Source organism: Pelophylax lessonae, assembly GCF_965119305.1.
Source record: "Pelophylax lessonae genome assembly, chromosome: 1".
Taxonomy (NCBI): Eukaryota; Metazoa; Chordata; class Amphibia; order Anura; family Ranidae; genus Pelophylax; species Pelophylax lessonae.
The window spans coordinates 126,681,248-126,709,116 of NC_138768.1; positions in this window are offsets into that span (position 1 = coordinate 126,681,248).

Here is a 27,869-nt window from a genome sequence, read left to right on the forward strand (position 1 = left end):
AGATATTTACATTGCATGCAGCCGATGATGTCATCGGCACATGCGCTCTGAAGGAACGGCCACCCGTGCTGTTCCTTCAGAACCCTATGCCGTGAACCAAGGGGCCTGGTATAGATTTTGGGGGGACCCCATGCTGTTTTTTTTTTTTTTATTCTGTCATACGGTTCCCTTTAACCAGTTAAATACAGGGCACTTTCACCCCCTTCCTGCCTAGACCAATTTTCAGCTTTCAGTGCTCATTGACATCTATGGGAAATATTGGTCAGCCTAGCATGGCACTGCTCCCCCGTCTTTAACATTGGCATCTATGGGAAATATTGGACAGCTTGGCATGGCACTGATCCCTGTCTTTAACATTGGCATCTATGGGAAATCTTGGTCAGCTTGGCATGGCACTGCTCCCAAACTATAAGTGACAGGGACACAAAACGTGGGGAGCACTGGAAGGGGACCCAGGACTACAACATATCTATACATTTTAAAAGTGGAGTATGCCTGTACACTACACTGCCTGCACTAACCTAACTCAGCACACTATCCACTAACTACTTGCCTAATTTCTCTTGTCACACACAATACATGGTTGCCGTGTAAGCAGCAGCATTATATAGTGTGGGGTGTGGACCTAGCCCCTGAGCCATGATTGCTTAAGGCAACCTGCCTTTGGCCAATCATGGCTCTGACAGGACATTGTGGTGTGAGTGGCCAAAGCATACATGTCAGGATCCAATCATCAGCAATTAATGCACTGCAACAGCGGAGTGCATTATGGGGCGCTCACCGGTGGGCGAACTTCCCGCCAAGCGCCTCATTTGTTGGTGTGTTCAGCGAACACACGAACAGCTGATGTTCAAGTTGAATTTACGTTCAACTCGAACATAGAGACCATCCTTATTAGAGAATCATTCCTGTACTTGCTTGCCTGTCAGTGCCTGTAAAATTTCAATCAAGACAAGTTATTACTGGGCAAGAATGTTTTTTTCTGCTCTAAATTTACAATTAGTAGTCTCATTACAACAGCAACTACACTGGTGGCCAGGCATGGAAGCCCAAGAAGTTGCATTGCGTTCCAACACTCCAGCCAGTACCATTTCCTGATTTTGTTTGGGAAAAGCTTGCTATTGATTTCATAGGTCATTTCATAGAGGCTCCTGTGGATTATTGATTTGTTATACCAATAATCGATCATTGTAATATATGGCCTAAAATTTATTTTGCTACTATAGTTACATTTCTCTCCGCAGTCTTGCACTCCAAATAAACCAGTGTCTGACAATGGACCACAATTTGTTTAATCTGAGTTTAAATTCTTCCAGTGAGTAAGAGAGAAGTATTGTGCAACTGTGTCCTCTGTTTTTACAACCAAACAAATGGAGAAGTTGAGGGAGTTAACAGAAGTCTTAAAAAGTTCTTCAGACTGCAAATCTAAGGAAGGTGTTTACTACTGAGTTCTTACATGTCTATAGAGTGACCAGACATGCAACTGCACAAGTATCCAATAGTGAACTACTACATCCCACATGGAAGAAAAATATATTTAAAATATATTTAAAAAAAACATTTTTTATTTTTCCCAAATATATTGGAAATATATTTGAAATGCTACAATTTTGGCCATATTCAATATATTTCAAATTTTTTTTTTCCCTAAATATATTGGAAATATATTTTTCTTCCATATGGGATGGCAGACAAATGTACACTAAACCATAGGTTGCCAACGCACAACTCCCACAAAGCCCAATGCCTCTGAAAAGGTCAAGAATTAACAGATCAACAAAATAAAAGTAAGACATGTACTGATTAGAAAATTACACTTTCAGACTGGATCTCTAGTTAGAGTAAAGAAAATTCTGGCTTATTTTTAAAAACAGGGACAATCCAAATTTTCCAATCCGCTTACAATGATAGGTCGGTGAGGACCTTACACTGAAATATCTGATTGACACCTATGAGCCAGGACTATTTAAAAGTTTAATTTAAAGAAGGACATTCTCCTAATCCTACTTTTAACCACCAAGCAAGAGACCAGGAACCCACCTAGATATATTCAATGAAACATAGGGCCTCCTGTTTAGACCAAGGATGTGATGTAAGTAAAATGCATAGTACTGGTTTGTGAAATAATTATTAACATTATTCTTGTTCCTATTATTTAATATTAAAAGAGAAGTGTAACAATCATTTATACTCACCTAGGAGGATGTAGCCTCGATCCAATGCTGCATCTGTCTCCGGCCGCCTCTACACCAAGAACTGAGCCATTAAACACCACTGATTGCTCTGTCCTTGGTCTTAAAAACGAACTCCACTTCCATGGGGAAACAAATCAGCAAATAAAGAAAAACAATATCGCGTATACAATTGTGACACAAATCATATTGTAATTGAATGTTATTAAAAAATACCTTTCCTTTTCAATCTCCAGCTGTTGTAATTTTCTGAAAATGCAATGCAATATGGCTACCTGGAGGTGTTCTGTACACAGAATGTATACTGACCATCCCCCGGAAACCTCATTTCCTGCTTGTGTGATTGGCTCACCGATTTTCCCAGAAGTCTGCCTAAGATACAAGTCAGATTTCTGGCATCCCCTGCAACAAAAATGTAATTTTTGGTGAGATACTCCCAATAGGAACACGTCTGAAGGGATGCAGGTCCAGCAGCTTTCCTCATTAGAACCCTGCAGCTGCCACAGCTGATAGATAATTATGAAACCACTCCTATTTGACCCACTCAGCACAGAAGCACACAGTGATTTCTTCAGAATACCAAAAGATAGGAATCTGCAACAAAGGTTGTTAAAAATCCTTGCAATGTACAGAGATCACCCAGAGGGGAATGTTTTTTTTTTCTCAACAAAAGTGAAGTTATACTTTAAGTTCACTGGAGCACTGAATGGTGGAGGGGGTGGGAGCGGATAGATCAGGCTCTTAGAGGATGAGCCAGCTGATGGTCAGACATTCGGGTGGACCCTGACATTAAAGTCAGGATTTCTCCAGAGCCTGGACCGATTGAGTGACGTCAGCCTATATTGGGCTTTAGCCTACTATTGGCTGAATACAGGTCATAGAAGTGCAGAGCGAAGTACACTTCTGTGATCCCCAGGAGATGCGGAGTAATAGGAACTTTGGCTCTACTTCTCCTTCAAGCAAAAAAAGGGCTCTTTTGTGTTATGAAGAGAATATGTGGTGTTTATACCTCTGACATGTTGTTACATGTATAATACTTTCTATACTATGTACAAGTTAGCTCGAGTTCCTGTACCTGTTTTGAAATAATCAAAGGCTGAATTTGTTTTATGGACACCTTAACTTATTAACCCCTTCCGGACCGCCCCATGCATATATACTGCGGCAGGGCAGCCCTCCTGCATGAAATCACGTACCTGTACATGATTTCGTGCACTGGGTCTGGGGCGTGCGCATGTGCCACTGACGACCCGCTCCCACTGTGATTGGACACAGCGGGAGCCAATAAGCAGGTCCGGCTTACCCAATGTTCCCCAGCACCCGGCGTTCTCAGGAGAAGCAGAAGGTCATTCTGCCTTTGTAAACAAGGCAGTCCCCCGTTCTGTGAGAGGGGGAGATGGAGATATTGTGATTCTGATAAGCAGGAACACGGATCTCTGTCTTCCCCTTGTCAAAGCATCCCTAACACAGTTAGAAAGCACTCCCTAGGAGCACATTTAACCCTTTGATCGACCCTGATATTAACCCCTTCCTTGCCAGTGTCATTAGTACAGTGACAGTGCACTTTTTTTTGCACTGATCACTGTATTGTTGTCACTGGTTCCCAAAAAGTGTCACAAAGTCTCACATTTGATTGCCGCAATGTCGCAGTCCTGCTAAAAATCATTGATCGCCGCCATTACTAGTAAAAACAATAATAAAGAAAAATAAAATTCCATAAACATATCCCATAGTTTGTAGATGGTATATCTTTTGCGCAAACCAATCAATATATGCTTATTGAGATTTAGTGAGAGCAGAATATATATTGCACCAAGACAGGAAGTGGTTGAGGGGATAAACAGGTATCACCTCAGAAGGGTTGCACACAATGGAGGCTCAACTCTGGTTAGTATTGAAAAATAAACAAATTTTATTGGCAGCTACAAATGTAGAAACATTTATGTAAATCATAGGCTAAAATAGGCATATGATTCAGACCTTCAAGGACCCGCACAAGTGGCCAGATTTCACAACCACGCTCAAAACAGAAACACATGCCAGGTACCCACTCATACACCAAAACCAATGTTGCACACCATCCGATGACTGGGAGTGACTTGTCAGAAAACCGACTATTGGTCACTGCTACCAGCACACAGGAAGGGTGCAGGCATGCCAGATAGCTGTAAACATCTTCAGTCTATCCATATAGATTGTCCTATGTATAGGAGAATGTAATACAATATTGGATCCTAGAGATGCCAGTGAAGCTCAATCAGTGCAGATACCATTAAATGTGGATATAAGTGAGACATCCTCCTAAACTTCTTGCAAGTACAGTTTAAAGATCTTGGGGGAGGTAAAATAAAGTCCTCTCAGCCACCTTAACAGGCGCATCTATTGAATTATGAAGAAATGGAGGGCTCTTTAAGGCAGGGTAGAGAGCTGGAGGCAGATCCCTTATTGTGGATTGACTCTTGGTGTAGGCTGGAGAACCAAATTATGGACACATATGATTTTGATCATGTCCAGCATTGGCAGTCATATTTCTCAAATTCCTCGGGTGGGTGAGGGGGCGGCTTGGGAAGGTCTTCAATGGAAGTGGTATGGAGACCAATCGGGATTATGAAACAGGAGAGAGACAGGTGTCCGGCTGGCAGCAACACAGTAGTATAAACTTATGCCTCGTTTCCAGGTTCGGTGGTACGGTACGGTACGGTTCGGTTCAGTACGGTACGGTTCGGAACGGTACACCTTGCGTTTCCACTGCCAATAGTACCCTTTCATAATAGGCGTGGTGTAGCAGGAAAACTGTGATAGACGATTCTCTGTCAACCAATCAAAGTTCTGCAGAGTGTAGCTCCACCCTGTTGGTACGGTACTAATGTGCTTGGTACCCCAACAAAAGGGTCCCAAAAAAGTGGTACGGTACAGTTAGGAATTAGGGTACCATTCACAATGGAAAAGGCAAAAATAGCGTACCGTACCGAACCGAACCGTACCGCTCAGTGGAAACGAGCCATAAGAGGGTGTCTCTGTTGTAGATTTCAGACAGTGATAACAATGGCGTCCCCTTAAGTAAAAAAAGAACCGTCTTACCAGTCTCTCCTGATGCTGCAAGTTTTTCAGCCAGTGCCTGTAAATGATGCTCTATCTCCTGTGGCGAACCGTTCAGACGTGTCAAGCTGATATTTTCCCGATGTCAAACTGCTACGACCAGGTGCACATCACTCCAGTGATACATGCACCTTCCCGCTGGGCCGCCGTGCTCTCCATCCACAACCCGGAAGTGTTGTCCCGACTGCCAACGTGTGGCTCTGATGTGATGATATATTGGGATAAATTGATGAATAAAAATACATTTTAATTTTTTTTATTTTATTTTTATTGGGTATGTTTTATAGCATAAAGTAAAGTAAAGTAAAATATTGTTTTTTGTTTTTTTCAAAATTGACAGTATTTTTTTATTTATAGTGCAAAAAATAAAAACCACAGAGGTGATCAAATACCAACAAAAAAAACCCTATTTCTGGGAAAAAAGGACATCAATTTTTTTTGGGTACAGTATCGCACGACCGCGCAATTTTCAGTTAAATTAACACAGTGCCGTATTGCAAAAAATGGCCTGGTCATGAAGGGGGGTGCAACTTCCGAGGCTGAAGAGATTAATAAAGCACTCTATAACTACTTTGCCTCCAAACTTCAGGACACAACACATATTCAATTCTAGAGTTACAAATGTTAGGAAAAATCCAAGGAGTAAGGTAATCAACCAAGAAATGATCTGGCACAGTATGCTGCCTACTAACAATCATCATAGCTTGGCATTTTCTTCCACACTGCTGGTATACTTTAAGTACATCTGGTCTAATGCTTGAAGGTTTTAATGAGTTCCTGTGATCCTGTTCTGTGATGCTTGCTCTTGAATTGATATCTGTGTCTGTCGAAACCTGTGCCTTGACATTATTTTGGTTATTGATTTGGCTTGTACAAAATATTCCTGCTATCCTGGCTATCTGATTCAAATTTTCAGTTGACTTTAAACCAAATCTGCTGTCTCTGACTTCAACCATTATCCTACTCCTCTAGCCCTGATATCTTTGATATCACCTAATGTATACATGACAAAGCTGAATAGACCATTTGTGCAGGCAATGCAGCTTCACAAGGGCCCTCTTGAACTGAAATTGTTTATACTATGTGTGTCTGGCAAGTGCTGGGGCTTTCATTTTATCAGTTGCTTTATGGTTTCTGGCCCAGGTCAAAATTATGTCATACATCCCATGAGTCTTCATGGGAATTTTTTTCTTCATCTGAAGGAGGGGTTTTCTCAGATAAAGACACCCGCCTGCCTGCCTGCCTGAGCTAAGGGAAAATGGATTCCAGGAAGTAAATGCTACATGAATCATCTGTCCTTACTCAAGATGGGTATGGCTAGAAATGCTAGGGGGTGTTTTTCTGGTACAATATTTTTATTTATTCAAGTAGAAAAGGAAGAAAAACTTCTGGAATATTTCCACGTAGGGAATATGAACAATAGGCTTAATATAATTCAGCGTAAACAATTACACATATAACATGTGTTTACAGTATGTCACAAAAGTGAGTACACCCCTCACATTTTTGTAAATATTTTATTATATCTTTTCATGTGATAACACTGAAGAAATTACACTTTGCTACAATGTAAAGTAGTGAGTGTACAGCTTGTATAACAGTGTAAATTTGCTGTCTACTCAAACGAACTCAACTCACAACCATTAATGTCTAAACCACTGGCAACACAAGTGAGTACAACCCTAAGTGAAAATTTCCAAATTGGTGCCAATTTGCCATTTTCCCTCCCCGGTGTCATGTGACCCGTTAGTGTTACAAGGTCTCAGATGTGAATGCGCAGAAGGTGTGTTAAATTTGGTGTTATCGCTCTCACTCTTTCATACTGGCCACTGGAAGTTCAACATGGCACCTCATGGCAAAAACTCTCTGAGGATCTGAAAAAAAGAATTGTTGCGCTTCATAAAGATGGCCGAGGCTATAAGAAGATTGCCAATATCCTGAAACTGAGCTGCAGTATGGTGGCCAAGACCATACAGTGGGTTTAACAGGACAGGTTCCACTCAGAACAAGCCTCGCCATGGTCGACCAAAGAAGATGAGTGCACATGCTCAGTGTTGAATTCAGAGGTTGTCTTTGGGAAATAGACGTATGAGTGCTGCCAGCATTGCTGCAGAGGTTGAAGAGGTCACCAGGTCAGCCCGTAAGTGCTCAGATCATATTCCGCACACAGCATCAAATTGGTCTGCATGGCTGTCATCCCAGAAGAAAACCTCTTCTAAAGACGATGCACAAGAAACCCCCAAGTGTGTCTTGCCTACAGTCAAGCATGGTGGTGAGAGTGTCATATTCTAGGAACCATGAATGCCAACATGTACTGTGACATACTAAAGCAGAGCATGATCCCCTTCCTTCAGGGACTGGGCCACAGGGCAGTATTCCAACATGATAACGACCCCAACACACACCTCCAAGACGACCAATGCCTTGCTAAAGAAGCTGAGGGTAAAGGTGATGCACTGGCCAAGCATGTCGCCAGACCTAAACCCTATTGAGCATCTGTGGGGCATCCTTAAACGGAAAGTGGAGGAGCGCAAGGTCTCTAACATCCACCAGCTCTGGGATGTCGTCGTGGAGGAGTGGAAGAGGACTCCAGTGGCAACCTGTGAAGCTCTGGTGAACTCCATACCCAAGGGGGTTAAGGAAGTGCTGGAAAATATTGGTGGCCACACAAAATATTGACACTTTGGTCCCAGTTTTGACATTTCCACTTAGGGGTGTACTCACTTTTGTTGCCAGCGATTTAGACATTAATGGCTGTGTGTTGGGTTATTTTGAGAGGACAGCAAATTTACACTGTTATACAAGCTGTACACTCACTACTTTACATTGTAGCAAAGTGTAATTTCTTCAGTGTTGTCACTTGAAAAGATATAATAAAATATTTCCAAAATGTAAGGGGTGTACTCACTTTTGTGAGATACTGTAATTCTTAAACTGTCGAACAACAGTAACCCTCTGACCAGAGCCGGGGGTCAACACAGGGTTCCTGAGCCTTCGGGCTCAGGGGCTAGAGTGTGGAGAAATTCACAAAAACTTAGATAAATGAGTCTTAGACTAGTCAAACTAAGGGGGGGGGGGGCAGGAATCAGTGGAGAAAGAGGAAGGTGAAAGGGAAGACAATAGAAGAAAAGGGAGGGGGAAAAAAAAGAGGGGTAGAAGGAAAAAATGTCCCCAGGCTGGGAGGCGGGTGGGGTCAATTAGAGAGGTCCGGGCTGGTCGGATGCAAAGTTGGAAGAGCGTAAGACCACCACAGGGCCCACACCTTAGGAAATTTAGCATGAGAATTGTGGAGGATACTACTCATCTTCTCATTAATCATGGGAGTCATCAGGATGTTCTTCACCTCTGAAAATGAAACAGCCTTTTTTTTCCAGGCTCTAGCTATCGCACGTTTAGCAGCTTTAGATAGATATGTGGTAAATTTCTGTTGGTAGGACAAAAGGCCCGGGATCGGACAGTGGAGTAATGGCAATTTATCATCTTTGCGGATAGGTACATGGAAGAGGGTGAACAGAAGTCAAAAGACCCTTGCCCAAAATCCCACTAGACGGAGGCAGGACCACCAGGTATGAAGATCGTCTCCTCGTTGGCTGCATCCCCAGAAACATCTATCATTGTAGGATGGGTTAGATTTGGCGATGTGGGCTGGGACCCAGTGCCAGCAAAGGAGTACCTTGTAGGCTGCCTCCAAAGTGCAGTATTAAAAGAGCACTTTGCAATACTGGACCAGGCTTTGCTCCAATCTGCCAAGTCAACAGGGGATATGTCTCGTTCCCATTTAGGTACATAGGATAGTAAGGCTGGGGTACTGCTAGAGCTCAGGGAGGAGTATATCTAGGAAATAGTGCCAGCAGCTCCTGGGTAATGCAGGCAAGCATGCTTGAAGGGTGTTTTCTGGTATGGGAAGGTATCATGGCGTTTGAGAGAGGTTATCTAGTGTTGCAATTGGAAAAACAGAAAAACTCAACTCAGGGGGCTTCGTGGGTCTTTTGGATCGAAAACTGTGAGGGGAAAGTACGGGATCCAAGAAAGGGTCAGATCTGAAAGAACCCATGGGCGGGCCACTATGAGACGTGCAATTGTTTTAGGCCAGGAGGAAACATGGCGTTGTTCAAAAGGGAAGGAGTGGAAGGAATGGGCATATGAGCTTGCCAGAGTACCGGACTGAATCCCAAAGTTTCAGGCTGTGAGCCAGCTAGGGGGTATTTTTTGAAGTGATTTCCCAACAAAAAAAAGCTTGGAGATATGGATGAGTGAGTGAGTTTGCTTTCAGTATTATTAAATGAATTAAAGTGATATTAAGGGCATCTAAAAAATAATAACAAACACACAGTTTTGCACAGAGCAGGCCCAATTCACCTCTTCTTGGGTCCCTCCTACCTTCTGCTGAGTGTCCCCAGAGCAAGAAACTTTCAATGGGGGCACTTTATCAGGCTTGCCCCCGAGCTGCTGCTCTGCATGTCCATTCATGTCCAGTCGTGGCTTGGCCCCAGCCCTTCTCTCTCCTCATTGGTTTACTGGCTGTGATTGACAGCAGTGGATGCCAATGGCTTCCGCTGCTGTTTTATCCAATGAAGAGGAAGAGTCCTTGGAGAACGAGGCTCTCGTGCACATCACTGGATCGCAATGGGGCTCAGCTAAGTAATGGGGGGCTGCTGCACAGGGAAGGTTTATTACCTTCATGCAAAAAATACATGAATGTAAAAAGCCTTCCACCTTTAGAACCACTTTAAATAGTGTTTTCAGTTTGGGGTGCTCAGTTTCAGTAGTTAAGTCCACTATAACTTTTTTTTGGGGGGGCCCGCAGGTGGGTTATGGCATAATGTGCTAGTATGCACCACATATTAGCACATTATGGCAGACTTACCTGCTAAATAAGCCCTCCAGCGCTGGGGGGGAGGGGGAGTAATCGATCTGGTCTTCCAGGTTCTGTGCTTTTGGCCATGCCCTTATGATGTCACTCCCATGCATGTCACATCGCCGCGGCACAGATTGAGAGCCGTAAACCTACACTGAGCTGCGCATGTGCGGCTCAGCACATGACGGTTGATGGACAGGAGGGAGTTTTTATGACAGAAGAGACTGACAGGGTCCTGTCTGTTCGCAATTAAAAAAAAAAAAATGTACTACCACTTTAAGTTCAGCTTTAATAAACAGTAGGAAAATACCTGTCTAGTTAGCCCTAATATTTCTGGAACATATTTGCAGATACAAGTAAAACGGATCATAGACAAATCAGATGTTTGCCCATTCAAAACAACCAGATTGCCATGAATATGCTGCATATTTCCATGTGCAGATAACAGAGCACTCAGGGTCTGCCAATAGGCAGCTGCAAAACATAAACAAGTTATCAGTTAGTGTTCCATGCACTGCCGCAGGATCCAACCAATCCCTTAAAATTTAACTAGAAGAACAATGCAGGTGGACATTAGGCAAAGATGAAATTCAGCAGACATTGAAAACTATGAATTACTTAAGCTGCATAAATTTTATTGTGCAGAATTTCTCCCCAAAATGAATGGCCTTTCCTGCAGACGATAGGAGTAATTACATAAAACTGCTGGAAAAATAAAGTCATATTGCTGACTGGTAAAACCTTTTACTTAGGCTGCCTGGCAACCACATCATCTTTCCCTCCTTTACCAACCTCTTCGGTATATAGGGCTAGACTGTTGTGATTAAGCTAATTTCTTTTTTTTTTCACAGCTGAGCTGAGCTGATTTAGTAGCAAAAGTAAATAAATATACTTCTATTTCATAGGTTTTATTTAGAACAAAATCGGGAAAAGTTACACATTTATTCGTTTTTTTTCCAGACTGCTTTTATATATTTACCTCAACCTATAGTAGTTCTTTAAAGTGTATGTAATCCCTAACCATGAACTTCTTTAATTTGCTCTCCTAATATACCATTGATAGTGTTTTGTTAAAGATGTTCAAAAGGTGCAAAAAATTACCCATTTGCAATATTCCTGTGAGCTGATAGCTTCCTGTGCTTTTTGCTCCTGCTGCACTCTTATCAGTGACATTATTCCCAGCTATCTCTGCGGATTACAAAACACCTACCCCCTATGTTATGGAGAAGAGATGAAGAGGTGTTTTCTGCTGTCATGTCCTAGGGGGATGTGATGGTACGCACCGTCACTGAGACTGAAAAAACTATGTGACAGATAAATTGATGGTTTAGACTGCTTCAGTTGGTCATACTTGTAACAGATGCATGTCATCAGCTCAAACACCTGTTTTCCACACATTGTAAATTATGCTGATTTGCTCACCTATTGTTTACGGTGGGTTCTCAGTATTTACACTACGATCTGTGTATTGTATCTTGTTTTAGCCTTGGTGCCGGCAGTCTGGTGTTCCTGAGTGTACTGAGTTAATTAGCATGTTAATTGGGATTAGCCATGAGTCAGCTGTACCTCGTTATCTAACCATTGTGTGATGTTTTGGGTAAATAATCATGTAGTGACTGACATACTTCTCAAGTGTATAAAAGTCTGTTTCTTGTTCAATAAAGGAGTTAGTTGTTTCCAGTATAAAAACTAAGTGTCAGGCTAGCTTTGTATAATGGCGGCTGGGATTTGATATCTATGTTCATGACTGCGAGGAAGCCGTATACTGACGGGATACCACAAGTACAGTGTGGGTCATCGGATTCCGTTACAGGGGACAATGCTGTTGCTCTATGGAAACAAAACAATGGAGTTGATTCACTAAAACTGGAGAGTGCACAATCTGGTGCAGCTCTGCATGGTAGCCAATCAGCATCTAACTTCAGCTTGTTCAATTAGGCTTTGACAATAAAACCTGGAAGCAGATTTCTATGCAGCGCTGCACAAGATTTTGCTCTCTCCAGTTTTAGTAAATCAACCCCAGTGAGTGTGGGTTGTCACCCTAGGGCAGGAATAATGTTACTGGCAGCATCACTAGGAGAAAATATGTAGCACCCTCCTAGGTAGGTGCTAGTGAGAGAGTATAGTTTTTGGCTCTGTCTGCCCATCAGAGGAGCAGCAGGCAAATCTATATTGCTTTCTGCCTACCACAGAGCAGGATCTGTGAGTTAGGTCTGCTTATGGGGCTCAGTGTTTGATTCATCTGGTCTAGGAGGTGTTTCACACTGATCCAATAGGGAGGCATATTGGACAGCGGAGGAAATATGACCAATGGGTAAACAGGCTTTGATACAGCCCCAGTGATTGGCACAGACTGATTGTCTCTGTGCATTCTTGGGTGTGGTACAAAAGCCAAGAGCACATGTGCTGCAGGGTCTTTGGCTGGTGAGCAGAGTCCCAGGGGGAGGGTGGCGGCTGTCTCCTCCTCTGTAGCAGTGGCACGTGGTCACAGGCAGTCGGCCTGGGGACCATGAAGGAAGGAGCTGAACCCAGAGGTCGATGAGAGCTGAAGGGAATAGAGGCACTGGAGACCCTCGAAAACCATATTGTGAGACCTGAGGGGGGGCCACCCCAGTGTAGGATATTTAGAGGACGGGTGTCAGCATGTCGAGTGAAAGGGGGTACTAGGAGTGTATCCCAAAGATAATTCATCCAAACAAGTAATCCTAAAATTCACCTAAGTGGCAAGGTGAATCAGCAGTCTGGCTGCATCTTCAGACAGGAGTCCTCATCTGATGTGAATAGTTCAAGTTGGAGTATCCCACTCTTCCCTTCTCCCATCCCTAATTTAAATAAAACCACAAAAACAACTACATCCTCTAGACTGATCATTGACTGAGCCGGAGAGAGTAAAGAGTTAAATTGTGCATGATGCAGTTGCTAATGGTAACACACGGGGATCCCAAGGTGAACAACCCAGCAGTCTTCAAGGGGCAGAGCTACAAATAAAAAAGGAAAAAAGTCTGAAAATAGAAAACAAATGCAGCCACCACATCTAAGGACTGCTTAGCTGCACTTAATTTAACCAGTTCCTGCCCAGAATTTTGTCAAAGGCCCCTTCATGAATAAGCCTTTTTCTGACATTTGTTGCCTACAAGATAAAAAACATATTTTTTGCTAGAAAGTTACTTAGAACCCCCAAACGTTATATATATACAGTATCTCACAAAAGTGAGTACACCCCTCACATTTTTGGAAATATTTTATTATATCTTTTCATGTGACAACACTGTGACGCTTTGCTACAATGTAAAGCAGTGAGTGTACAGCTTGTATAACAGTGTATATTTGCTATCCCCTTAAAATAACTCAACACACAGCCATTAATGTCTAAACCGCTGGCAACAAAAGTGAATACACCCCTAAGTGAAAATGTCCAAATTGGGCCCAATTAGCCATTTTCCCTCCACCAGTGTCATGTGACTCATTGATGTTACAAGGTCTCAGTTGCGAATGGGGAGCAGGTGTGTTAAATTTGGTGTTATTGCTCTCATTCTCTCATACTGGTCACTGGAAGTTCAACATGGCACCTCATGGCAAAAAACTCTGAGGATCTGAATTGTTGCTCTACATAAAAATGGCCTAGGCTATAAGAAGATTGCCAAGACCCTGAAACTGAGCTGCAGCACAGTGGCCAAGACCATACAGTGGTTTAACAGGACAGGGTCCACTCAGAACAGGCCTCGCCATGGTCGACCAAAGGAGTTGAGTGCACGTGCTCAGCATCATATCCACAGGTTGTCTTTGGGAAATAGACGTATGAGTGCTGCCAGAATTGCTGCAGAGTTTGAAGGGGTGGGGGTCAGCCTGTCAGTGCTCAGACCATACGCCGCACACTGCATCAAATTGGTCTGCATGGCAGTTGTCCCAGAAGAAAGCCTCTTCTAAAGATGATGCACAAGAAAGCACACAAACAGTTTGCTGAAGACAAGCAGACTAAGGATATGGATTACTGGAACCATGCCCTGTGGTCTGATAAAACCAAGATAAACTTGATTGGTTCAGATGGTGGCAAGCATGTGTGGCAGCAACCAGATGAGGAGTACAATGACAAGTGTATCTTGCCTACAGTCAAGCATGGTGGTGGGAGTGTCATGGTCTGGGGCTGCATGAGTGCTGCCGGCACTGGGGAGCTACAGTTCATTGAGGGAACCATGAATGCCAACATGTACTGTGACATACTGAAGCAGAGCATGATCCCCTCCCTTCGGAGACTGGGCCACAGGGCAATATTCCAACATTATAAAGATCCCAAACACACCTCCCAGATGACCAGTGCCTTGCTAAAGAAGCTTAGGGTAAAGGTGATGGACTGACTGGCCAAGCATGTCTCCAGACCTAAACCCATTGAGCATCTGTGGGGCATCCTCAAACAGAAGGTGGAGGAGCGCAAGGTCTCTAACATCCATCAGCTCCGTGATGTTGTCATGAAGGAGTGGAAGAGGACTCCAGTGGCAACTTGTGAAGCTCTGGTGAACTCCATGCCCAAGAGGGTTAAGGCAGCGCTGGAAAATAATGGTGGCCACACAAAATATTGACACTTTGGGCCCAATTTGGACATTTTACCTTAGAGATGTACTCACTTTTGTTGCCAGCGGTTTTTAGACATTAATGGCTGTGTGTTAAGTTATTTTGAGGCGACAGCAAATTAACACTGTTATACAAGCTGTACACTTACTACTTTACATTGTAGCAAAGTGTCATTTATTCAGTGTTGTCACATGAAAAGGTATAAAAAAAAATATTTAAAAAATGTGAGTGGTGTACTCACCGTTGTGAGATACTGTATTTTTTTTAGCAGAGACCCTGGAGAATAAAAATGGCGATTGTTGCGATATTTTATATTACACAGTATTTGCGCAGCGGTCTTTCAAACGCAATGTTTTTGGAAAAAAATACACTTTCATGAACTAAAGAAAAAACAAAACAGTAACGTTAGCCCGATTTTTTTATTTCCGAATAAATAGATACCTGACATGTCATGCTTTAAAATTGCTCATGGAATGGCGACAATCTCTGGTACTTAGAAATCTCCATAGGTGGCTTTTTAAAAATGTCTACAGGTTATCAGTTTAGAGTTACAGAGGAGGTCCTGTACTAGAATTATTGCTCTTGCTCTAATGATCCTGGCGATATCTCACATGTGTGGATTGAACACTGTTTACATTTGCGGTCACCACTTACATATGCGTCTGCTTCTGCATGTGAGCACAGAGGGATGGGGCGCTTTAAATTTTATTTTTTTTTTTCTTATTTATTTTCTTTTTTCTTTTTTTTTTACACTGTTCCTTTGAAAATTAAATTCTGATCACTTTTATTGCTGTCAGAAGGAATGTAAACATCCCTTGTGACAGAATTAGGCAGTGACAGGTACTCTTTATGGAGGGATCTGGAATCTATAAGACCCCAAATCTCTCCTTTGCACTTAAAAGCATTCAAAACGCCAAGTTTGGCTGTCATTTTTTTAAATTTGGCATCTTTAAGTCTTATGTAAACCGGAAGTGATTTCATGACATTGCTTTCGGGTTACTAGATCCGAGACCCGATCAAAGCCGATTCCGGCTTCGTTCGGGTCCCTGGCCAGCTGGCGGATGTGCCGGCTGGTTGCTCATGCCATCAGGCCTCCTGATGGGATGGAAGAGCCCGGCGAGCCACAGAAGACGTCGGGATAACAACCGAGTGGCTTCTTAGCCGCATTGGTTGTTATCCCAGGAAAGCAAGCCGCCGGCTCTAAAAAAAAAAAACAGTACCTGGGTGATGCCTGCAGCTGCAGGCATCACCCCGGTACAACCCCATCATGCTGAGGCTGCATATTTGAGGACGGTCTGCATAAAGGGGTTAGATGCACTATATTTAACCAATTCCCGCCCAGCCTATTGTCAGATCATGGCTGGGTGGGACATTCGTCTTTCCAGTGGACGTCATATGACGTGCATGCGTCATATGGCACGATCTACGAATTCTGGATGGGCCCTCTGCACACTGCTATACACCCTTTCCAGCAAACTCTGCAATGAAAAACAGGGATTTTTAGTTCACACATATATGTATATATTGCAATACATTTTTAGCTGGCCAACTGTGTCAAAGTAATTCCTCTTATGGCCAGTCCTACATTGCTCTGCCACTGCAAATGCTACGGTGGACACCATTCCAACATGGGGCATAAAGGGGTGCAGTGTGTAGAGGGTCCATCCAGAATTTGTAGTGTTAACACACCCCTTTATGCCCCAGATTTGCATGGTGTCCACTGTAGCATTTGTGGTGGCAAAGCAATGTAGGACTGACCATAAGAGGGAATATTTTGATGCAGTTGGCCAACTTTTTTCTATATGGCACGATCTGTCAAAGGCTGTGTCTCCTGGACACAATTAATGACAGACTGCTGGTACCATGTTATCGCTGTGACAAATCACAGCAGATCACATGATAATAGTAAACAATAGATGGTTTCCTTTAATGCTATTCATTGTACACAATTGTGTTTCTAGCTGTGATTGATCACAGTGATCACATGGTACAGACAGGGTCTGGCCAATCACAGCTAATCACAACAATACACACTGATTTAATCGGCTTCATTCAGTAAAAATGTTGCCTTTACCAGTGAAATTCACTGGTACAAGCAATCATAATGTAAAAAAAAAAAAAAAAAACCCTGATCACTTCCCCAGAGTAGTACAGTGTTACTATGGTAATGCTGTATTGCTCTGGTCACAGTATTTAAAAAATATTATTGTAAAAATATTTAAAAAATAATAAAAAATAATTTAAAAAATTAAACATTTTTTCAAATCTTTTTTTTTTTTTAACATACTGTCACCAGCTAGTGTCCCTGATCACAACCACACCAGTTATATGATGATGCTGTACTGGGGACAGTATTAAAAAAAAAGAAATTGTGAAAAAAAACAAAATGTTTTAATTACCTAATTTTACAAAAAATTTGGACAAAAAGTTACAACTTCAAAAAACTCGCCATGCCTCTTACTAAATACCCTGGACTGTCTACTTTAAAAAAAGGAGTCACTTTAGGGGGTATTTGTGCTGTCCTCACGTTTTCAGGCCTCAAGAAATTAGATAGTACTTTAGGATTGATCGATTTTCAGATTTATCCCATAGTTTGTGGACTCTATAACTTTCCTACCAACTAAATAATATACACTGATTTGGGTCATTTTCACCAAAGAAATGTAGCATAATACATGTTGGAATAAATTTATTAAGAAAAATTATTTATTTTTCATAATTTTGTAACAGAAACAAAGAAAAACAATTTTTTTTTCAGATTTTCGGTCTTTTTTTGTTTATTCAGCAAAAAAAAAAAAAAAAAAAAAAAGTGGTAATTAAATAGCACCAAAAGAAAGCTTTATTTGTGTTAAAAAAATAAAATGATAAAAATTTCATATGGGTACCATACAGTAACTGCACAATTGCCATTCAAAGTGTGACAGCACTGAAAGCTAACAATTGGAAGGGGGTGAAAGTGTTAGCATGATTATTGCACAGGTGTGCCTTAGGCTGCCCACAATAAAAGGCCGCTCTAAAATGTGCAGTTTTATCACACAGCACAATGCCCTAGATGTCACAAGTTTTGAGGGAGCGTGCAATTGGCATGCTGACTGCAGGAATGTCCTCCAGAGCTGTTGCCCGTGAATTGAATGTTAATTTCTCTACCATAAGCCGTCTACAAAGGCGTTTTAGAGAATTTGGCAGTACATCCAACCGGCCTCCCAACCACAGACAACGTGTAACCACACCAGCCCAGGACCTCCACATCCAGCATCTTTACCTCCAACATCGTCTGAGACCAGCCACCCGGACAGCTGCTGCAACAATTGGTTTGCATAACCAAAGAATTTCTGCACAAACTTTCAGAAACCATCTCAGGGAAGCTCATCTGCATGCTCGTCGTCCTCATCGGGGTCTCGACCTGACTGCAGTTCGTCATCGTAACCGACTTGAGTGGGCAAATGCTCACATTCGATGGCTTCTGGCTTCCGGTTTTCTCTGTACAGTATACATAAAAACAAATAAAGATCAGTCCATAGGTAATTCTTAATGGAGGTATGCAGTCAGGTGAAAAGAAGATATCCCCTGGAGTGCAGTCTAGGGGCCTGGAGTCAAATGCATGTTCAGAGTGCTCTTATGAACCAATCACCATGGCATGCATATTCGCTCACCTCAAGATCAAGACCCCACAGGGTCAGACAGCATATATGATCACTCAAACTGCAATCTTCAAAATCTCAGAAAGGCGGCTTTAAACGTCCTCCACGGTACATAAATGAACCGTTTGATGTTTCTGGAGGCTTTTTTGAGATTGACCTTTAGTGTTCAGCTAGCAATCTAATACATCTGTTGAGAGTTCAGCACTGAGTATATCTGCTTACTTTCACTCTACAGGGCAGATGGCGGACAGAGTGTATGGCATTGTGTGGCTGAGCGGCTTGCTGATGTCAACATTGTGGATCGAGTAGCCCATGGTGATTGTGGGGTTATGGTATGGGAAGGCATATGGACAACGAACACAGGTGCATTTTGTTGATGGCATTTTGAATGCACAGACATACTGTGACGAGATCCTGAGGCCAATTGTTGTGCCATTCATCCGTGAGCATCATCTCATGTTGCAGCATGATAATGCATGGCCCCATGTTGCAAGGATCTGTACACAATTCCTGGAAGCTGAAAACATCCCAATTCTTGCATGGCCAGCACACTTACCAGACATGCCACCCATTGAGCATGTTTGGGATGCTCTGGATCGGTGTATATGACAGCGTGTTCCAGGTCCTGCCAATATCCAGAAACTGTGCACAGCCATTGATGAGGAGTGGATCAACATTCCACAGGCCACAATCAACAACCTGATCAACTCTATGCGAAGGAGATGTGTTGCACTGCGTGAGGCAAATGGTGGTCACACCAGACACTGACTCGTTTTCAGACCCCCCCCCCGGACCCCCAATACAGTAAAACTACACATTTTAGAGTGGCCTTTTTTTGTGGCCAGCCCAACACACACCTGTGCAATAATCCTGCTGTCTAATCAGTATGTTGATTTGCCACACCTGTGAGGTGGACGGATGGATTATCTCGGCAAAGGAGAAGTGCTCACTAACACAGATTTAGCCAGATTTGTGAACAATATTTGAAAGAAATAGACCTTTTGTGTACATAGAAAAATTCTTAGATCTTTGAGTTTAGCTCATGAAAAATGAGGGGGGAAAAACAAGTGTTGTGTTTATAATTTGTCCAGTGTACTTACCTTCTCTGTGCAGTGGTATTGCACAGAGCAGCCCTTACCTCCTTCCCTGGAGTCCCCCACCTGTGATGTCCACTCCTCCTCTCCTTGGAGTGCCCCCTCAGCCAGCTGTCTGCTTAAGGGGCACCTGTGCAAGCATGCTCCCGAGACACAATGTGTGTACATAGACACACACAACGCATCTCAGCCTCAACCCCCGCACCTTCCTCACAGGATTTCACTGAGAGTCTCTTGTGATACCAGGAAGAGTGAGCAGCAGCAGCAGTTATTGCATTAGGGTAGAAAACAATTAGCCTTTAGAACCACTTTACGTTTGTCCTTGGGTTTTGATACACTTTAAAGCAGTATTAGGTTCAAAACCGAAAATGTAATATATTTCAGCTTACTAATCATTAGATGTGGTGGTTGCAATGGTTTTTTTAAGCTTTTTTCCCTGTTCTTTCATCCAGTGATCTGGTCAGTAAAAACCTCTCCCCAACACAAGTGCATACATGCTGTACATGGGCATATTTTTTAGTAAGCCAACATTTCTGTATTAAAAATCCTTTTTTTTATTGGTCTTATGTAATATTCTAATTTTCTGAGATATTGAATTTTAAATTTTCAATAGCTGTAAGCCATAATTATCAAAAATAAAAGAAAGAAATGCTTGAAATATATCACTCTGTGTGTAACACATTTATATAAAATATAGGAGTTTCACTTTTTAAATTGAATGACTGAAATACATTTAAATTTTGATGATATTCTAATTTTATGAGATGCACCTGTATATGGATAAGTGTATTCATGTATTTATTGCTGTTACGACAGAGATACCATGTAAAATGTTGTATTAAATAGAAAGATAATAAAGAATTGAATTTAAACTAATCATGTCATGTAGAGATAAAAATAAATCTGTTTGCCCAAATCATTAGTGTCGGTGGATGGCATGATTTAAATGTCTTGCTCTGACTTCAGGAAGCATTGTCTCCTTTTGTATGAGTGTTCAATTTTATCAACGATAAGTGGAAATAGGAAATTCTCAGTAGTAACCTATGGCTGTAAAATGTTGGACTATAAGGGAGGCTGAATGCCGAAGTATTGATGCTTTTGAACTATGGTGTTGGAGAAGACTCTTGAAAGTCCCTTGGATGGCAAAAAGATGAAACCAGTCAATCCTGAAGGAAATCAACCCTGAATATTCACTGGAAGGACAAATCCTGAAGCTGAAACTCGAATACTTTGGCCACCAAATGCGAAGAGAGAACTCATTGGAAAAGACCCTGATGTTGGGAAACATGGAAGGAAAAAGTAGAACAGGATGACAGAATACAAGATAGATAGATAGCATCATCAAAACAATGAGCATGAAGTTACATAGTTACATAGTAGGTGAGGTTGAATAAAGACAATAGTCCATCCAGTTCAACCTGTGTAGGTGTGTGTGGCTGTAATCATCTCACATAGCCCTTAATGTCCTGATCCTTGAGATGTAAGTCTAAGAGTCTTTTGAAAGCCACCATACTACCCGCAGAAACCACCTCTTGTGGTAGAGAATTCCACAATCTTGTAGCCCTAACAGTAAAGAACCCTCCTCGTTGCCTGAGGTTAAAACGCTTCTCCTCTAATCGCATTGTATGTCCTCGAGTCCTCATGCAATTCCTTCGAATGAACAGTTTTTTTTCTAAGCTGAGATCCCCATTAAGATATTTATAAATTGCTATCATGTCCCCCCTCAGACGTCTCTTCTCCAGGGAGAATAAATTGAGCGATTGCAGCCGCTCTTCATAGTTAAGGTCCTCCAACCCCCTAATCAGTTTAGTTGCCCTTCTCTGGACTCTCTCCAGCTCCAACACATCCCTCCTGAGGACTGGCGACCAGAACTGGACAGAATACTCCAGATGCGGTCGGACCAGAGTTTTATAAATTGGAAGGATTATAGTCTTAAGCAAGCTCCGGGAGGCAGTGGAGGACAGAAAAGCCTGGCGTGCTTTGGTTCATGAGGTCACGAAGAGTCGGACACGACTAAACGACTGAACAACAACAAGTGGAAATAGACAAATTTATTTATTGATTACTGCCATTCAAGTTCAAAAGGGGAGAAGGCCTGAGGCAAAATTATCCATCAGATAAATTGGTTGAATGGAGTAACACAAAGAAAGTGAGTTCTAGAAAGAGGCTGTACAGTATATTGACACACATGCTTTTTATAGGAATCTATAAGGTTATTATTTTTATAAGTACTGATCTGATGTAACACTACATTTTAGATTAGCAATATTGCTTGCATATGGCACAGCTTGCAATGCACTGGGGATTTTGGAGTGTGGTAGACTTGGTGACAAGCAAGGTATAAAGCTGTTGTCCCCATATGCACATACAGTGTTACTTTCTATTTACATTAATTCACAGAGTTTTGACCTGCAGTAAGACCTAAGCTTGCAGGAACAGTTGCTCTCATTGCAGTTTGTCTTGTGCTGGCAGACAGCTCAGTTAGAGTATGGCAAGTGCCTATGCATTGCAATTACACCAGTTCCCAATATTTTCAAGAGGAAGCATTTTATAAAGAATGCAAAAAGTAAGCATAATTTATGAGGAATGCATTTTTTGCACAAGTTTGTACATGCATACCTGACAACCCAAGGGCCAGCTAAAGGAGTACCCATCGCAGGTTAACAACTCTGCCGCTAATTGCAAAGAGGCAGCTTGGCACTGTTAAGCTTAAAAAAGAAAGTGCTGTTACCAGCAGAATTCCCAGGTTGCAACCCATTTATAAAAATGATTGGCTTAAAGTGACTATAAAGCTTGTTTTTTAAATAAGATAACAAACATGTTATACTTACCTGCTCTGTGCAATGGTATTGCACAGAGTGGTCCTGAACCTCCGCTTCTGGGGTCCCCCACCAGTGATCTTGGCTCCTCCCCTTCTGTGTCTGCCCCCATAGCAAGTGCTTGCTTTGGGGCAGACGTGTGGACTCGATCCCAAGCTGGGCTGTGTATATCTATTGAGACACACAATTTAACTCGGCCCCCCCCCTCCCACTCCTCAGAGGATTTGACTGACAGCAACAGGATTCAATAGTGCCCACTGTTGCTGAGTCTCCTGTGAGAAGAGAGGGAAGGGAGAAGAGCTGCTGCAGATGGGCACAGCAGTGGATTGAGATCGGGCTAAGGTAAATATTTAAAGGGTGGGGGAAGGCACAGACACATGAATGCTTTTTACCTTAAAGTATAACTAAAGTCAAAACTTTTTTTTTTTTAGTTTTGGACAGAGTGGAGAGGGATTAGAACATCTGCCAATTGTTATTGCTGTCTGTATCTCCATTAAGGAGATTCACCCTCTCTATTTGTCCTATTTACCATTATCATTATAATTGAAAGCAAAAGAAAACCCAACATTTTGGGTTGTTCCCAGAAAAGTAATAATGGGAAATCTTCCAATGGGGTACTACTTCCAGTGACCTGGGGGGTCCCCAAGAAATTTCTTTCATTTGAAGAGATCTCCTCTCACTTCCTAATTCTAATTGCTTACCTGCACAAGACCAGGAACTGTCTCTGGCCGAAATGCAGGCACTCAAGGATTTGATGGAACTCTGGGAAGAAGGAGACTCATCAGGTTGGCCTTTTTCTGATGAATCAATTGATCAGACGGCCACTCTAGAAAATTGTGAAGCGGAGCCCATTTTTCCTCCTCCATCCTTATATAAATCCAAATCCCAATTTTTTCCTATATTGCAATCTAACCCTAACATTTGGGCCTTTACCCAACAAGTGATTAGGGAAATTCAGAAGACTAAGTGGAAAGATGTGAATTCCTCTAAACTGAATGATAGTCAGATTAGGGCTATTCAATCACTTCAAAACGACTCCTCCCTTACAATAAAACCCTCAGACAAGGTCGGAAACGTCGTTGTAATGGACACATTAGGGTATGAAGCCATGGTTTTGGACATTTTGAATAACAAAGATTGGTATAGAAAAATTTCTGAAAGTTTCCTAGCAAGAATAATCATCAAATATCGTCAGCTTATCTTTGAAGCCTATTCTAGAGCCTTGATAGACAAGAAAACTTGGGAATTTTTGAATATCAAGGATCCTAAAACCCCTACTATGTATGCCTTACCTAAGGTTCACAAAAACCTCAAAAAACCCCCAGGGAGACCAATAGTCTCTGGCAATGGCTGTCTAACGGAACGAGCAAGCCGATTAGTGGATGATTACCTGCGTCCCCATGTACTGGCTTTGCCTTCCTACATTAGGGACACCAGTGATCTCATCAAAGCCATTGATGGCATCCAAGTCCCTGAGGAGGCATGGCTAGTGGGCATTGATGTAGAGTCCCTCTACAACTCCATCCCACATCATTGTGGGGTTCGAGTTGTGGAGGGCTTCTTATCAGAAAGAGGAGGTTCTTCAGTGGAATATAATGCCTTTGTCATCTCACTCCTTAGATTTATTTTGTCCAACAATGTCTTCTTGTTCAATGGCTCCCATTACCTCCAGGTGCAGGGTGTGGCTATGGGGACCAAGTGTGCCCCCTCTTATGCCAACCTGCACCTGGGGGGATGGGAGCGTGACCTTTTTTCCAGGGATAACCTGGAGTTTCTTTTATCTTGTATACTCCTTTGGAGAAGATTTATTGATGACATTTTTATGATTTGGACAGGTTCTCTAAGCATGTTGTTGAGATTTTTTGAGGTGTTGAAAGTCAATGACTTCAATCTCAAATTTACCTACACTTATAGCCAAAGGTCTTTGGACTTTTTGGATATTACCATTTATGTAGATGAAGATGGCATTTTGGGTTCCACCCTCTTCCGTAAAACCACTGCAGGTAACACTATACTGAGGGCAGACAGTTCCCATCCTCAACCTTTGGTATCCAGTATACCATATAGCCAGTATTTAAGATTACGGCGTAATTGTACGAAATCTGTAGATTTCGAGAGAGAAGCCAAAAACTTACAGAGGAGACTTTTATGTAGAGGCTATAGTAGGGCATGTTTGAAAAAATCCTACCATAGAGCGAAAAAATGGAACAGGACTGACTTGATTTTTGGCAAAAAGACAAAGAATAAAACCAATACTGATGGGGTACGTCTAATTACACGATATTCAGGTCAACATGACCAGGTACGGTCAATTCTTAAAAAATTTTGGTACCTCTTAGAGGCAGATGAAAAGGTATCTAAATTTATTGATGCCCGCCCCCAGATAACTTTTAAAAGGTCTCGCTCCTTAAGGGACCAATTGGTTCATAGTCACTATGCTCCTTCAAATAAATGTAAAAAAACACTTACAGGCACATATTCCTGCATAAAATGCAATTTCTGCAGATATCTGCCTAACTTAAGTGAAATTATTCTTCCCAATGGAAAATTGTATAGACCGAATTTCTATGCAAACTGTCAAACAGTAGGAATTGTCTATATAATGTATTGCAGTTGTAAAGCCTTCTACATAGGCAAAACAAAAAGGCCTTTTTTTAATCGAATTCGTGACCATGTCAAACTTGTCAAGAACAAAAAGTTCGAAAGTCCCATTAGCCGACATATGGGTTTATACCATGGCTTTGATGATAGGATGATGACCTTCTTTGCTTTGGAACACATCCCACTCAATGAAAGAGGTGGAAGTGTAGATAGAAATTTATTGCAACGTGAAACCAAGTGGATATTTAATTTATCGGCTATTCAGTATCCTGGTATAAATGAATCCATTAGTTTCAAACCCTTTCTTGGCTAGGTAATGTCAATTGTATTTATTGCTGATTCAGTACAGGATTTCTGATGCTGGCCAGCATTTTGGATTTTGAACTCTTGTTACAAAGTCCCCTTTTTCTAGGCGCCTACATTGGCACATGACATATATTTCGGTAAAATTGCCTTACAACAATTATATGTTTATTTTTTCAGATGTAGTTTATCTACCTTTCAAAGAACAAGAACATTTTGTGATTTGCCCATTGGATATTCTTTCCTGACCCCTGCCGTCATGTGGATGCGACTGCGGTTGGTAGACCCTAAGGTGAGCACATTGGGGGACCCATTGGATCTGAGCCTATTTCCAGCCTCTGTCCTTGTTGCCCATATGGGCACCCGTGGTGCCCTACACTTATTTTCCAGGAAAATTGGTCCAACCTGGTCAGTAGCAGCACCGCTTTCAAACTCCCAGATGTTCTTCAATGGAGTTTCATAAAACCTCTTCTTTCTAATTTTCATTTCTATCACAATACTGACTGATTTACTAATTGGGTTAATCTTCTTCTTTATGACCTTTTGTGTCTTTAGATTTTCCCCATTATACAGGCATTGTGGATATATCTTTTGAAATCCGGCCTTTAATAAAACTGTCAGTTTCATTTGGATCCATTTCAGATTGTCTCTGGCGATCTGCTACCTCCTCTGCATACATTATGTCCGGACCGGATGTTGCCATCCCCGACCTTCCGGTTCCGGCGGAACAATACGATGCGGTCGCGTCTTGATGACGCACTTCCTCTTCGGTCTCCATTGGACCACTGGGCGTACCTTGCTCTCACTCCCTCGGTGACGTCAGACGCCGAGGGAGTGGAGAGGGTGTATAAATGCCGGCGCAATACGGTCAGTATTACACTAGACCACCAGGGAACGACATATGAGCTTCGAGACCATTTGCGGTAAATGAAATCTTCTAAACCCTGCTTCTCTCCTTACATCTTTTGTATATTAGATGCTGACTATGTCCTTCCATGCCTCTCTCTTCTTTCTCCTCCCGTGCAGTCTCTTTCATTTTGAGCGTACTATTGGAAAATTTGTCCAATTACAATGGCGGTGAACTTTTGAATACTGCATGATAATCCATGTGCCCAATTTTGCCAATTTTGGGTAAGTATGCATACCCTCAAAACTTGACAGACCCCTATTGCATTTGTCATTGTCATTAATAAACTCCATTTTTCTCTTTAAGGGATACCTCCTATTTGGGGATACTAAGGAAACTTTGTTTTCCCTCCCTGCTTTTTTACATTGGGGTACCTAGTGAATCAACTGCACATTCATTATAATCAGGTGAATATTTTAGCAATTTTTCAACCTGATATTTAGTCCTATACAACTGGAGATATAGCAATCTTGGGTTGAAGTGTATTTCCATGCTCTGGTCTCATTATTTCTACCCATCATTCCTAGCTTGGCTGTCACCCTCTCTATGGGTCAACTTTAAGAGGTTGGATGTCTCGGTTCCCCTCCCCCTCTGTGCTCGCTTGGGTGGCGTCACCTTTATTGCCTCCACCTTCGGCATAAGAAAGGGTTCAGGTCATCTTAAGGTACTTTTATTGGTATCATTGTCTTTCTAATATGTAAATCAATTGGGCACTCAACTTTAGGACCATTGAGATAAGCCCTATGTATATACACATGCTATGTCTTTTATGTTTTTTCCTTTTGTTACCTAGAAATGTTCACTCTCGAGAAATGTCTATGAAAACTCCTGAAGAAGCTATTATGAAGATGGCGAAACATGTAGAGTTGATATTTTCGAGTGCATTTTCTTGATTTTATCATTTTATAATGATGTACTGTCTTGTCCTCACCTCCTATGTGTAATAAAATGTACAATTTTTGAGAATTCAGATTTTTCTCCATCATTTTGCACCGTTAAAGTCCCACTTTGCCCCCCTCCATTGTAGCTACTTTAAACAAAGGGATGTGGTGCTTTCTACTTCATCTCTAGCAATATTTCTTTAAAATCTCCTCTCACTTCCTGTTTAGCTATGGGACAGGAAGTGAAGGGAAATCTCCCCAATGGGACAGAGATGGGGAAAAAAACTCTGAGAGGGGTTATAACCCTCCTTTGTTCTATCCAAAATGAAAAAAAAAAAGTTTTGCCTATAGTTCTACTTTAATGCTGGGACTGCATTAAAATAAAGACCTTTTTTCTTTAGAACCAATTTGAGAAAATTGTATGCAATGAGACATGATGCCAAACATACCAAAAATCGATTTTGGATTTACATACACTATAAAGTGAACATAGGAGGGTCATTTTCCCCCATCCCACATTTTAATTCAAGGCGCTTAAGTGACCTCTCATCAAATCCAGACATTGTTAAATGGTGAGGGATTTATGAAAACGTAGAAAGTGGATTTTTGTATAGTAGCTGGGGCTTTGGGCAGCGAAGGTTAACAGATCATAAAAGGAAAGAGTATTTTCCAGCTTATGTTATCATTATTATTATTATACAGGGTTTATTTAGCACCAAATATATTATCTGCTTCATCAATACGCTTACTGCTTTTTATGCGTCCCACAGTTTTACCCTTTTTTAGACCTTCCCAAGATTATCCTTGATAATTGTGAATATGCTTATCATTGGGTCCAAGACCAATGCCAATTAAAACTCAGCCAGAAAAAGTATGCATTGGTTCTTTATCTATAACATATGGCA